The following is a 15,476-nucleotide window of genomic DNA, read 5'->3' as shown; positions in this document are numbered from 1 at the left end:
ATGGTCTATTTGAAGAGTTTCAGTCAGGTTTTAGAATTCATCATAGTACAGAAACAGCATTAGTGAAGGTTACAAATGATCTTCTTATGGCCTCGGACAGTGGACTCATCTCTGTGCTTGTTCTGTTAGACCTCAGTGCTGCTTTTGATACTGTTGACCATAAAATTTTATTACAGAGATTAGAGCATGCCATAGGTATTAAAGGCACTGCGCTGCGGTGGTTTGAATCATATTTGTCTAATAGATTACAATTTGTTCATGTAAATGGGGAATCTTCTTCACAGACTAAAGTTAATTATGGAGTTCCACAAGGTTCTGTGCTAGGACCAATTTTATTCACTTTATACATGCTTCCCTTAGGCAGTATTATTAGACGGTATTGCTTAAATTTTCATTGTTACGCAGATGATACCCAGCTTTATCTATCCATGAAGCCAGAGGACACACACCAATTAGCTAAACTGCAGGATTGTCTTACAGACATAAAGACATGGATGACCTCTAATTTCCTGCTTTTAAACTCAGATAAAACTGAAGTTATTGTACTTGGCCCCACAAATCTTAGAAACATGGTGTCTAACCAGATCCTTACTCTGGATGGCATTACCCTGACCTCTAGTAATACTGTGAGAAATCTTGGAGTCATTTTTGATCAGGATATGTCATTCAAAGCGCATATTAAACAAATATGTAGGACTGCTTTTTTGCATTTACGCAATATCTCTAAAATTAGAAAGGTCTTGTCTCAGAGTGATGCTGAAAAACTAATTCATGCATTTATTTCCTCTAGGCTGGACTATTGTAATTCATTATTATCAGGTTGTCCTAAAAGTTCCCTAAAAAGCCTTCAGTTAATTCAAAATGCTGCAGCTAGAATACTGACGGGGACTAGAAGGAGAGAGCATATCTCACCCATATTGGCCTCTCTTCATTGGCTTCCTGTTAATTCTAGAATAGAATTTAAAATTCTTCTTCTTACTTATAAGGTTTTGAATAATCAGGTCCCATCTTATCTTAGGGACCTCGTAGTACCATATCACCCCAATAGAGCGCTTCGCTCTCAGACTGCAGGCTTACTTGTAGTTCCTAGGGTTTGTAAGAGTAGAATGGGAGGCAGAGCCTTCAGCTTTCAGGCTCCTCTCCTGTGGAACCAGCTCCCAATTCAGATCAGGGAGACAGACACCCTCTCTACTTTTAAGATTAGGCTTAAAACTTTCCTTTTTGCTAAAGCTTATAGTTAGGGCTGGATCAGGTGACCCTGAACCATCCCTTAGTTATGCTGCTATAGACGTAGACTGCTGGGGGGTTCCCATGATGCACTGAGTGTTTCTTTCTCTTTTTGCTCTGTATGCACCACTCTGCATTTAATCATTAGTGATCGATCTCTGCTCCCCTCCACAGCATGTCTTTTTCCTGGTTCTCTCCCTCAGCCCCAACCAGTCCCAGCAGAAGACTGCCCCTCCCTGAGCCTGGTTCTGCTGGATGTTTCTTCCTGTTAAAATTGAGTTTTTCCTTCCCACTGTAGCCAAGTGCTTGCTCACAGGGGGTCGTTTTGACCGTTGGGGTTTTACATAATTATTGTATGGCCTTGCCTTACAATATAAAGCGCCTTGGGGCGACTGTTTGTTGTGATTTGGCGCTATATAAAAAAATTGATTGATTGATTGACATAACTCATGAAAAATGGGAGCAAAAATAAAAATGTTGCATTGATATTTTTGTTGAGTATAAATGCACACGTAGCTGTTACATAAAGCATCATTTACATTTCTGAAAGTTGAGCTGCTAAAGGTTATTGTATGCCTTAATTCAGAAGAAAAACAATATGAGGGAAACATTTTTATGAGTGTTTTGTTTTTATTTTATTATGCAATTTGAAGTGATCCTGAGAATAGCCTGCAGGCTGTAAACACTGGAGCTCCAGTAGATTTAGAAAAGGTTGAGTGTTTTTGCCACACTACTTGTACAGTCCTAGCAACAGAAAAGTGTCAAGAGGGCCATCCATTCTGTTTGTCTCCCACACGCTCACCAAAGAAAAACAGCTTTTATTAAATGCACCGTGTGGTTCTACCCATGCTCTGGTGATATAACACCATGCATTACAGTGCAGTCTTCATGGATTCACATGTCAGGTATCAGTACATACTTTTGGTGGAAACACAGACACACAGCTCAGCGTAGAAAAACATGGCTTCAGTCATGAATTGTAACCTATTTATTCACGATATTTTGTTCACTTTGCTTTAAAGAGCTGTGTGTTCTACTAAGAAGTCAATAATGAATGTGAATGAAAGCAGTATTTTTGACCAAATATAAGATTTTTTTTTTCCTTGAAAATCTTCTTTCAGCTGCTCCTGTTAGATATCACCACAGCAGGTCATCTGTCTCCATCTCACCCAGGCCTCTACATCTTCATGTCTCACCAACCACCTGCATGTCCCCTCCACATCTATAAACCTGCTCTTCAGCCTCCCTCTTCTCCTCCTGCCTGGTGGCTCCATCCTCAGCATCCTTCCCTCTGTCGTTCAAAAAAAGACATCTTAATTTCATTTAAGATGAACGTTTTATTCAAACACTGAAACATCAGTCAACCTTCACCTGGTTCTGGGTACTTACTTACTTACTTGAGATTTTTTGCAAATTTATGCTTATATAAAAGTAAAGTCCCTTCGGCTGCTCCCTTGTTTGCACTCGGGGTCGCCACAGCAAATCCAAGGCGGATCTGCATGTTGAATTGGCACAGGTTTTACACCGGATGCCCTTCCTGACGCAACTCCACATTACATGGAGAAATGTGGCAGGGGTGGGATTTGAACCCAGAGCCTTTTATATATATATATATATATATGTATATATATATATATATAAAACAGAAAAAAGGGGAAATTTCACACTTTTATAGTTATCTTTACAATGAAAGTGTGTTAAGAAATTTGTTCTAGTAGTCTTTTTTACCTTTTTTCAGCATCATTATATGCAAATATTGCCGTTTTGTGCTTGTCCCACACCCAGACTTTTGATCTTCAATGATAAAAATGAATAGTAAAGAAACATTTTTTCTAATGTTTTAAAATATCTCTGAATAAAATATCAGTAAAATAATCAAAACATAATTGGGGTATTCAATGTCATACAACTGTTGTGATTTTGTGACAACACTGTAATGTCCTTTTAAACAGTTTGTATGAAAGATTGTTTGGGTAGTTTCTATGGAGATAAACAATGACATCAGAGCACATGTATATAGCGCCAAATCACAATAAACAGTTGCCCCAAGGCGCTTTATATTGTAAGGCAATGGTGTGGTGGAAATTACATTTACAAGGCCAATAGTGCCCGTAGTTAAAGAATCACCCATATATATATATATATATATATATATATATATATATATACGTGGTCTGTTAGAAAAGTATCCGACCTTTTTATTTTTTTCAAAAACCATATGGATTTGACTCACGTGTGATTGCATCAGCCAAGCTTGAACCTTTGTGCGCATGCGTGAGTTTTTTCATGCCTGTCGGTTGCGTCATTCGCCTGTGAGCAGGCTTTGTGTGAGCACTCCTCCACCCCTCTCATCGTTTTTTTATTGCGAATAAATGTCTGAACGATTTGGAACTTTGCTGCATCAAATTTTTTCCAGAAACTGTGAGAGACCTCCAGGTGGACACCGTTTGGAAAATTAATATGGCTTTCAGGGACGATTTTGTGGGGATTACACAGATTAAGGAGTGTTACTGCTGCTTTAAGGACGGCCCACAGCGTCTGAGAGCGCGCCGCGCTCCGAGCGCTGATCGACAGGCTCAATTTCCACTGTTACAGGAGTTTTTTTCATGGAAAGAAAAGCGGAGGGACGCGCCACGGAGCCGTTCATTACGCGGCACAAAACCACATCCGTGTTGGTCTCACAGGACGGCTTAAAGGTGGATTTCAGATGGCTGTCGGTTGCTTTTCAGTCGTGTGATTATCCGAGAAATTGTGCATGAGCTGGACCTGCCCCAACATGTCCTGTGAGGCTTCACCACGGCATTGCTTTGCGCCATGCAGCTCCACTGCGACGCGCGGAATTCCTCCGCACGTCTGTCTCAATGTGCCGAAAAAGTGCTGATGTCCACGTCTTTTCACAATTCCTGTGCTAGTCAGATGACATACCGGATCAACACAGCCTCCAGTTTAGAAATGAACGGCACATTCCACTGTTACAGGAGTTTTTGTCATGGAAAGAGGAGCGGAGTTCCGTGCGTCGCGGTGGAGCCGCATGGTGCAAAGCAACGCCGTGATGAAGCCTCACAGGACATGTTGGGGCATGTCCAGCTCATGCTCAATTTCTCGGATAATCACATGACTGAAAAGCAACTCCTGTCACAGTGGAATGTGCCGAAAAAGTGCTGATGTCCACGTCTCCTGCCTTTTTGTGAAAGTCAGACGACGTCCTGGATCAACAAAGCCTTCACGTTGGAAATGATCTGGTTGTTTCAGCGGGGTGTGAGCTTGTCGATCGGCGCTCGGAGTGCATCTTGTCTCCAGATTGCCAAATCTGGAGACAAGATGGCGCCTGTGTGTGTTCCGGCTGCTGCTTGCCTGTTACCATGTCGTTTTTCTGCTATTTTCCTGATTGTGTGTGCTGTCATATCAGCTTTGACGGATAGCGATTGCGTGAGTGCAATACAGATTTATGATCGCGACTCTCTTTTTAAAATTAAAGAGACAATGGAATGCCTCTTTCATGACTGGGATAGCTACAACCAAACTTTCCCACCTCCATTTGTGTGTTCCCCCTCCTCCCGGGAATACCCCAAGGGTCACACGTTGGATCTGGTTTTTGCACTGGGCCTGGAAATTACCAATGTATGTGTGGAGGATGTTCTTCTGAGTGACCATTGTTGTGTTTTCTTTGATTTGATGGTGCCATCTGAGCCTCGACCTGTTTCTACTAAGGCAGAAAGGAGAATTATCACAGAGACAACAGCTACGCTTTTCTGTGATAAATTCAACCCTTTACTTTTTAATAATGTCACTGAAACTGATTGTTTTATGAATAGCTTTAATAGCCACTGTGCCACTATCTTGGATCAAGTGGCACCACTCAAGGCTGATAAAGCTCCTCGTGAAAGTTTCTGCCCTTGGATAAATGATGGGATTATGACTCTAAGGAGAACATGTCGCCAGATTGAACGCCTATGGAAGTCAACAAAACTGGAGGTTCACAGGCTACATTTAAGAGACTTAATATCTTCCTTAAATAAGATGATAGAGGAGGCCAGGACGAGTTATTTTAATCGCCTGATTGCCTCCAATAAAAGAAATCCTAAAGTGCTTTTTGACACAATCAGCTCTCTTGTGTCACCTGCTGCCGTCACTCCTGTTATCTCTAAAACTAGTTGTGAGGAGTTCCTGGATTTCTTTATTGATAAGGTTAGAGTTATAAAGGACAACCTGCCTCCATGCCATGGTCCCCAGCACTGGGAACCTCCCACTCAGTACTGGGCCTCACTTGAGCCTGTTACTGTAGAGGACATCTCAACCATCATGAATAAAGTGAAGCCATCCTCTGGTATTTTGGATGTTCTTCCGTTTAAACTGTTTGTGAATGTATTTGACTCCATCGGGCCCTACATTGCTAAAATGTTTAATATGTCTTTGTCGAGTGGTGTGTTTCCCTGTTATTTTAAACATGCCATTGTGGAACCACAGTTAAAGAAAGCTGGATTGGATTCTACAGAGCTCAAGAACTTTAGGCCAATATCTAAAACCCCTTTCTTGGCCAAAGTCTTGGAAAAGGTAGTCTGTGCTCAATTGAGATCGTTTTTGCAGGCTAACAACATCCATGACACTTTTCAATCTGGGTACCGTGAGTTTCATTCTACTGAAACAGCCCTGTTGAAGGTGTCTAGTGACATGATGATGGCAGCTGACACTGGCAAATGTTCTGTGCTGATTCTGTTTGATCTGTCTTTGGCGTTTGATACCGTTGACCATGGCTTTCTGATAAACAGATTGCGGGATTTTGTTGGAATGTCAGGTTGTGTTTTAGAGTGGTTTACCTCTTACCTGACTGGTAGAACTTTTAGTGTGACGGTGGGCAATGCAGTGTCGGAATCTGCAGATCTTCTGTGGGGTGTGCCACAGGGATCGGTCTTGGGACCTGTTTTGTTCTCGTTGTATCTCCTTCCTCTCAGCAAGCTGATCCAGCAGTTCAGTGATGTGTCCTATCATTTGTATGCCGATGATCTGCAGCTGTACTGCTCTTTTAAGACAACTGAGCCACAGAAACTCTGCTCTCTCACAAATTGTTTGGCCAAAATTAAGGAATGGCTCACTGAGAACAGTCTGCAGTTAAATTCCAATAAGACTGAGACTCTGATTGTAGCACCAGATAGTGCTGTACCTGGAATTAAGCAGCATCTCGGTAGCCTAAGCTGCACGGTCAAAAGCAGCCTGCGTAACCTGGGTGTCATTTTGGATGGAGGGATGTCTCTGGAGCAGCACACAAATTACCTGGTTAAGAACTGTTTTTTCCAAATTCGGAACATCTCTAAGCTCTGTAAGATGGTGACTTTAAAAGAGCTTGAGATGATTGTTCATGCGTTCGTCTCATCGCGTTTGGATTATTGTAACAGTCTCTTCACCTGCCTGAATAAGAAGGAGTTGGCCCGCCTGCAGGTTGTGCAAAATTCTGCTGCGCGCCTGCTTACCCGCACCCGCAGGAGGGACCATATTACTCCTATTCTTAATACTTTGCATTGGCTGCCTGTCTCCTACAGGATTCATTACAAAATCCTGGTATTGACTTTTAGACCTCTGCATGGACAGGCACCGGAGTACATCAGGGACCTGATCCAGTCTTATGCTTCCTCCAGGAGCCTCAGGTCGTCCAATCAGAACCTGTTGATGGTTCCTCGGACCCGTTTTAAAACTCGCGGGGACAGATCTTTTAAAATGGTGGCGCCTAGCCTCTGGAATGAGCTTCCCTGTGCCCTTCGTTCTCTGGATTGTATAGATACTTTTAGAAGGCAACTAAAGACGCATTTCTTTAAGTTAGCTTTTTTAGCCTAATATTATATTTTATTGTTTTCGTATGTTATTTTTAGATTATTTTTGTATGCCATGTGCAGCGCTTTGTGACCCTGGTCTGTGAAAGGCGCTTTATAAATAAAGCTTACTTACTTACTCTCAGACGCTGTGGGCCGTCCTTAAAACGGCAGTAACACTCCTTAATCTGTTTAATCCCCACAAAATCGTCCCTGAAAGCCATATTAATTTTCCAAACGGTGTCCACCTGGAGGTCTCTCACAGTTTCTGGAAAAGAATTGATGCAGCAAAGCTCCAAATCCTGCAGACATTTATTCACAATAAAAAAAAAACGATGAGAGGGGTGGACCACTGCTCACACAAAGCCTGCTCACAGGCGAATGACGCAACCGACAATTCTAAACCCGAGCTGTCTGTTTCGTTTGATGGACTGAGTTTTGAGCAGCGTAAGGAATTAATGTTGCTGCAAATTGGACAAGAGAAAAGCAGAAAAGATGCTGAACTTCAATTGGAAGAAATGAGAATGAGAACTGAAGCTGAAAAAGAGGTTCAATTGGAACGTGTCAGACAAGAGACTGAAGAAATGAGATTGGAATTGGAACACTATAAATTGAATTTGATTCGGGATGGTAAGGTTATAGGTGAGGTGAGTGAAGAATCATTTTCCTCTGCTGTTTGTAGGCCTGCTCCTAACACGTTTGACGTGGGTGCTAGTCTGCACCTAATGCCAAAGTTTAATGAAAAAGATCCAGATACTTTTTTCATTCTGTTTGAGGGCATTGCAGATGTTAAAAACTGGGCGGATTGTGATAGAGCTTTTTTGTTGCAGTCCGTGTTTACTGGTCGTGCCCAGGAGGCATATTCTGCGTTGAGCGCTGCAGAGTGTCTGGATTATGCCAAAATAAAGGCTGCGGTTCTAAAATCCTACGAATTAGTCCCAGAAGTTTATCGCCAGAAATTCAGGAATTTTGAGAAAAATGAACGTCAAACTCACGTGGAATTCGTTAGAGATTTAACCTGTCAATTTAATCGTTGGTGTTCTGCTTTGAATATTGACACTTTTGAGGGTTTGTCAGAGTTGATGATCTTGGAGCAGTTTAAGAACTGTATTCCTCAGCATGTAGCTACTTATGTTACTGAACAGAAACCCAGCACCGCTCTGAAGGCAGCTGAGCTAGCAGATGATTTTGTCCTGACTCACAAGGGGGCTATGGGTGAAATTTTTCCATTTAGGACCAAGCCTATAGTCAGTGAAAGTCGCTCCTACTCGCAGATCTTTGTGCAGGGTCGCTCTGCTTCATTCAGAGGGCACTCTAGCAGGTGTAACTACTGTCAGGCAACGGGCCACTGGAAGTCTCAGTGTCCTGTGCTCAAGTCTAAAAGCAGGCATAAAATGTACGTCCCTTCAGCTCCTGCTCTGTCAGCTTCAAATAATAAGTCCAGGAAAAAGTTCGATAAAGCTTTTGCTCCTTTCATCCATGATGCGTATGTGTCCATTGTGGGGAGCGAGCAGCGTGTTCATATTAAGATGCTGCGTGACACAGGGGCTAAACACTCGTTTATAGTGGCTTCTGTGCTTCCATTCTCCTCTGCTACAGAAACGGGTGACTCTGTCCTTATGTATGGGATGGAGCTGGGTGTGGTCTCTGTGCCGAGGCACACAATTATGTTAGAATGTGGGTTTATTAATGGTCTGGTGATTGTAGGCGTGCGCCCCACTCTGCCGCTTCCTGGGTTTCATTGATTTTAGGCAATGATTTGGTTGGTAGTGCAGTGTGGCCGAGGTCCCCTTTGCCCGTGGTGACCCCTGAGCCACGCTTGTCGTCTCTGCTTGAAGAGCAGTGTCCAGAGGTGTTTCCAGCTTGTGTCGTGACGCTCGCTCAATTTCGTGCGACTGAGTCGGATGTGCTTGAGAGCTCAGTCTTGTTGCCCGAGCTCCCCGCATCTGTCTCTGTGAAGGAATGGAGTCAGCATCAAAAGTCTGATCCAACTCTTTCAGTTTTGTTTGAAAATGTTCTTCCAGGTGACAAGGTACAGAGTGCTGCTCATGGGTACTTCATGCAGGAGGGTCTGTTGGTGCGCAAGTGGGTCCCATGCCATGGTGACTTTGTTGGTGTGCCCATTTGTCAGATTGTTATTCCTGCGATGTTTCGTGATGATGTGCTCAGAGTTGCCCATGATGACTTTGGTCACTTAGGTGTGAAAAAATGTTGAAAGTGCTGTTTCTACAGGTGTTCAGTTTAGACATTCGTCATATTAAAGGTTCTGATAACTTGTTGGCTGATGCTTTGTCACGTGCGCCAGTTTAAAAAAAAGGAAAAAGCAAAGTTGCCTTAATTTTTGTGCCTGTCTCTCTTCTGCCTCCTCAGTTTCAGGCGCCGGAACTCTGGAGGTGCAGCAGAGGACATGTGTGCTAAGCTTGTGACTTTACCAATTGGTGTCATCTTTAGCCTTGTATAGCTAAGTCTAATTTGATTCCTTGCAAATGGTAGAACTTCTCTTGTTTGATAATGGAAAATAGAAGTAAAAACTTAGTCCTATCAGATTTTAAAGTAGTTTGTAAAGGAAAAAAAATGTATAGCTGAATATAGGTAAGCTGTAAATAATATTGTAATTTTGGTGCAACAAAAAATATAATGTAGTACTACTAACAAAAAAGAAAAAATTGTGCTGTTTGCAATTGGTTTGGAAAGTCCTTAGGTGGACTTCCCTTTTGAAGGGGGAGGGTGTGACGGCCCCGCTGTCTTGTAGCAGGGCGGGCCCATAATCAGGGGCACCTGGGCCCGGTGTCCCTGTCTCTTATTTAAGTGGGCCCAACTAATTCATTTGGTTGTCTCCCTCTCTCTTTTTAGGACTTCTCGCTGCACCGACTGGTAACAGAGCGCCTTTTTGCACAGCTGCACAGCTTTACACCTTTTAATTTATTGACTTAAACTATTGTAAATAAATACTTCTATTTTTCTAATCCTCTCGTTTGTGTCTCCTCTTTGTCACTGTCCTCTGAGCCACGGGCACGTGACAATATATATAAAATCACATGTACATAAGTATTCGCAGCCTTTGCCATGAAGCTCAAGAATGACTGCAAGTTCAGTAAACTTGAACATAGGTATACAAACTGAATTCATTGAAATGGTGCTCAAGAAAATGCATGGAATCAACCTTACATAAATTGTCTACAATATATCAAAGATTCATTGCCAATTCACATTATTGGCAGAATTATTGGGGGGGCTTGGCTCATTATTGGGGGACTTAAGCCCCCCCTTGGTGCCACCACTGCTTGGTGCACCTATCTTTGGGCAGTTTGGTCCATCCCTCTTTGCAGCACCTCTCATTCCATCAGGTGGGATGGGAAGCGTTGGTGCACAGACATTTTCAGATCTCTCCACTCAAGGACATTCACAGAGTTGTCCTGAAGACACTCCTTTGATATCCTGGCTGTGTGCTTAGGGTCATTGTCCTGCTGAAAGATGAACCAATCTTGGATAAGCGGTTGAAGGTGTGTGTGTGTGTGTGTGTGTGTGTGTGTGTGTGTGTGTGTGTGTGTGTGTGTGTGTGTGTGTGTGTGTGTGTGTGTGTGTGTGTGTGTGTGTGAAATTCATGTTTGTGACTTACATTTTTCGAGACCAGTGTTCATGTTTTGTAGGATATTTTATTCACAGTTTGCAGCAAAATTAATAATCGTTCATTAATTGTTTGTGGATAATTCACAATTTGCAACAGATTCACATTTTGGGGGTCAACAGAGTCCTTCAGGCACCTTTTGGCAAATTCCAGTTGGGCTGCCATGTGCCTTTTACTAAGGAGTGGCTGCCGTCTGGCCACTCTACCATGCAAAAAAAAACTTTTGTCACATTGTCATTATAGGGTATGGTGTGTGGAATTTTGAGGGGGGAAAAATTAATTTCATCCATTTTGGATTAAGGCTGTAACATAACTAAATATGAAAAAAGTGAAGTGCTGTGGATACTTTCTGGATGCACTGTATGTAACAAGCAAATAAAGTGCTTGAACATGCTGTGGTTGTGATGAACTTATATTATTTTTATATCATATCAGCTTGTTATTGACGAGTGTTATCTGAAGGAAAGGAGATGGAGTTTTATTTTTGATGAATCACGTCAGCGTTGGAGAATGCGACCGGCTGTACAGAAGCCAGAATAGCAGCTTTGTCAACATGAGCTCTGTCCAGACAAACACAGATCCACTGCACGCTGCAGCCATAGTCCAGTTTCTATTTTTCCATCTGAGAATGAGCCCACGCCATGGTACAACTTGACCGCTCAGACCTGACTGACTGATTAACGGAATCATACGCGGCACTGGATACAACAAGAAGACATTCACAAACACCATGAAATGTACCGATGAAGACAGAGTAAGTATGTTGACCATTTGTGACTCCAACATTGTGTAACAGGAAAAAAGGACTTCTTGTCCCAATCTGCAAAGGAAAAGGTGATCACATTGATTGCAACAACTATAGGGGTATCACAAGAAGGTGCCTGCATGGCTGGTTTTTAATAGGATTCAGTTCCACCTACTTGCTCCTCAGTCACCAGATGTCTGGCTTCATTCTAGCCCTGTGAGTACTTGTTTTATTTGCACTCTGTGCTGATTCTTGCAAAGTGATCAGTTCTGTTTATCAGACTGCTGTCTTAGTGCAGCAGATAACCGAATATTTACAGAGGAATCCTGCAAATGGTGATAGAAGCACCAAATTCAGCACAAAAGCACCTTAGACGGGACTCTTTTGAAAAAAAAAAAAACAATTGGCCATTTGAATTTTCAGTAGGCAGCCAGGCAGGGCTCAATTGAAGAATTACACAGAGGTCAAAATTAAAAGATGCTCCAATCATATTGAAAATTACATCATATTATTTGTCTGATCATAAAGATTCTAAAAATGTATAGTTTGGACTGTCTGTGACTGAATGTTATGGAGTTATGGGGTAAAAACAGCAAGAATGGTGACAAAGGTCTACTATCTATGTTAATTGAAGTCATGAAAGACTGACTTTATTTCATGTTTTGCAAAAAACTTTTTTTTCATGAAACACTATTTAAGTTCAACTTAAAATGTCAGGACATACATTGTTTATTTTACGTTACTGTTAAAAATGCACTTCCAGTAAAGTGAGTATTGGCAAAACTGATTATCATTTTCATGTTGAGGTGGCGGGGGGGGGGGGGGGGGGGGGGGGGGTTGTCGGCAGCTGTTAAAAGTAACTAATAAAGTAATTAGTAATCTAACTTAGTTACTTTTAAAATTGAGTAATCAGTAAAGTAAGTTAATTTTCAAGGAGTAATCAGTAATTACTTTGTTAAAGTAACTGTGGCAACACAGGTAGCATTTCAGTGAGCTTTACATATACATTTCTTAGGCAGCACAGAGGAAGATGTTTGTTTGGATCCACCATTGCCCAATCTGTGTATATTTATTTTGGGAAACATTCAGTTTATTTCCATCAGGGGGTGGTGATGAGATTAGCGCCCCACTGGTTGTTGGGAGCTATATGGTAGTATGGGGGCAGCATGATGGTTAGCATTCTCTGTTGATGCTTATTGGCCAAAGTATTGTCTCAAGATCTGCAGTTGTTTCGTGGGTTTTGGTCTATGAATGCCCACTGCAGTTAGTGGTTGGTTTATACCAAATGTGTCAAACAGATTCCAGGCTTTCTTTGTAACCACCAAGTCCTTTGGGTGATTTGATTAACATCACTTTGAGCAGGTGGGATGAGGTCATCAATGAAATCACCTGCTGGAGCTTACAAAGGAAACCTGGACCCTCCTGACCCTTTCTGGAATCAGTTTGATGCCTGTGGGTTACACTGTATTTCTGGATGGCTGGGTTGCATTCTGTCATATTAGTGCAGCAGATAACAGAATATTTACAGAGGAATCCTTCAAATGGTGATACAAGCACCAAATTTGGCAAAAGTACACCTTAGATATTACTCTTCTGAAAAAAACGACGGGCCACTTCAATTTTCAATAGGCAGCCACGTAGGGGTCAAAATCTAACAATGCTCCAGTCATTGAAAATAATACCACATTATTTGTCTGATTATAAAGATTCCAAAAAGGTATAGTTTGGAATATCTATGACTGAATTCTATAGAGTTATGGGGTAAAAACAACAAGAATCGTGACAAAGTTCAGTTTCAGTTTGTACAGGGGTCAAAAGTTAGAGTTGCTCCAATTTTGTTCAAAGGTGATGCAAATTAGTGGCTGAGTTGATAGGGTTTCAAAAAGGAATAGATTGCACCATGGATCATGCTTAGTTATCACGTTACGGGGTAACATATGTCACAATAAAATTCAGTAAGGTATATCTTATATATTATATTCCAATTCTAAGGTGGAACTATGCCAGTATACAAAGGTATATCTAATTATCATATACCTATAAATGATACACCAATTTGACTGGATAAAACACTAAAGAATAAATAGCAATACACCCTTTTTGCAGACGGGTAATATTTTTCATACCACCCGAGTAATCAGCCAATCCGGACAGCGGAGCGGCGCCACGACGAAGAGGCGCGGTCAGAGGAACTGTGAAATACTGGTGAGTCACTATTAATAATTTCTTACGGGTCCAACCTCGTAGGTTGATCGTTAAAATTATATTCGTTAGTTCTAAAAGCCGTCATAATTATTTATAGGAAAACGTTCTATTTTTTTTCTACTAAGGTTTGAACTTTGAGTGTGAGAAAATGTTAATGCCTGTTTGAGAAAAGTGTATAAAGTGTGTAGTGAGGGGTTTTACAGCCTTAAAACATCTATAATAATTGTAAAAAATAACGCTGACTACTTCGCGGATTTCGCCTATTGCGAGTTATTTTTAGAACGTAACTCCCTTTCGCGGCCTTGCAGTTTCACTGATTTTTTTAGTGCAATTTTACGTGCTGCTTCTTTTTTTTTTTTTCTTTTTTTTTAACAGCGCATTGTGTTCTGCGTCCTTATCAGACGGACCGGTCGACATCACCGCGATTGCCCTCACTGCCTCCGATGCACTTACTGAGTCTGCGGGCTTGGTAAACAACGCAGCGTGCTGCTCACTCCGCCCCCGTCTGCTGTGCCGAGCTGCATCCAACTCCAGCACCAGGTCCAGAGACTACGCTCGCTGTTTTGATGCGCAGCGCCCGCTGCGTGGTCTCGGTAACCGCACTGCAGAGCTCCGTGGCCATGACTTGGATTCTTTGCAGGTCCCGCATCCGTACTCCCGGAGGCAGTGAGCAAAGGGAGAGCACGCGCATTGTGTCTGCGTGCATTTATCATTTATAGGTATATGATAAAATCGTTATCAAGTTGTTTTACCAATGAATACCAATCATAATTATTTATAGGAAAACGTTCTATTTTTTCTGCTAAGGTTTGAACTTTGAGTGTTTACACAGGAGAGAAAAGTGAGAAAATGTTAATGCCTGTTTGAGAAAAGTGTATAAAAAGTAACGCTGACTACTTCACGGATTTCGCCTATCTCAGGTTATTTTTAGAACGTAACTCCTGCGATAAACGAGGGACCACTGTATATGATAAAATTGTTATCAAGTTGTTCACCATATGGCTTTTTACACCCTTCAGAAAACCATACAACATTTATCATTTATAGGTATATGATAAAATCGTCATCAAGTTGTTTTACCAATGAATATGGCTTTTTACACCCTTCAGAAAACCGAAACTGAAACTGACCTTTGTCACCATTCTTAAGGTTTTTACCCCATAACTCCATAACATTCAGTCATAGATAGTCCAAACTATACCCTTTTGGAATCTTTATGATCAGACAAATAATGTGGTATAATTTTCAATATGACTGCAGCATTTTTATATTTTAACCCCTGTGTAATTCTTCATTTTGACCCCTACGTGGCTGACTATTGAAAATTCAAGTGGCCCATCCAGTGCTTAATTTGTAAAGTGGGAGGTCCCGGAGTGCAGAGGATGGGTGGCTCCGGTGCAGAAAAAAAAAAGAAGGGCAGGGGAGGGGGGGGGGGCTTGCGAACAACGCTGTGCGCCACAAGGAAAATAAACTGGGCATGTACTGTAGGCCTAATAACACTAGTCACACGAAATCCGGACAGAGTACAAATTCCTGTTTAATGATGTACAGTGGTCCCTCGTTTATCGCGGGAGTTACGTTCTAACAATAACCCACGATAAACAAAATCCATCACATTTTCTCACTTTTCTCTCTTGTGTAAACACTCTCTTTTTTCTTCTGTGCGAGAAGATTATAAACAGACACACGCAGAACACAATGCGCGGCTCTCCCTTCACTCACTGCCTCCGAGGGTACGGATGCGGGACCCGCAAAGAATCCAAGTCCTCTCTCGGTGGCCACGGAGCTCTGTGGCTACGGTCAACATCCGGATCAAAACAGCGAGCGTAGCCTCTGGACCTGTTGCCAAATTTGGCACAATTCCGCA

Source organism: Thalassophryne amazonica, chromosome 11 (assembly GCF_902500255.1).
Source record: "Thalassophryne amazonica chromosome 11, fThaAma1.1, whole genome shotgun sequence".
NCBI lineage: Eukaryota > Metazoa > Chordata > Actinopteri > Batrachoidiformes > Batrachoididae > Thalassophryne > Thalassophryne amazonica.
The sequence above is the reverse complement of the archived record's forward strand: the minus strand, read 5'-3'. Positions refer to the sequence as shown.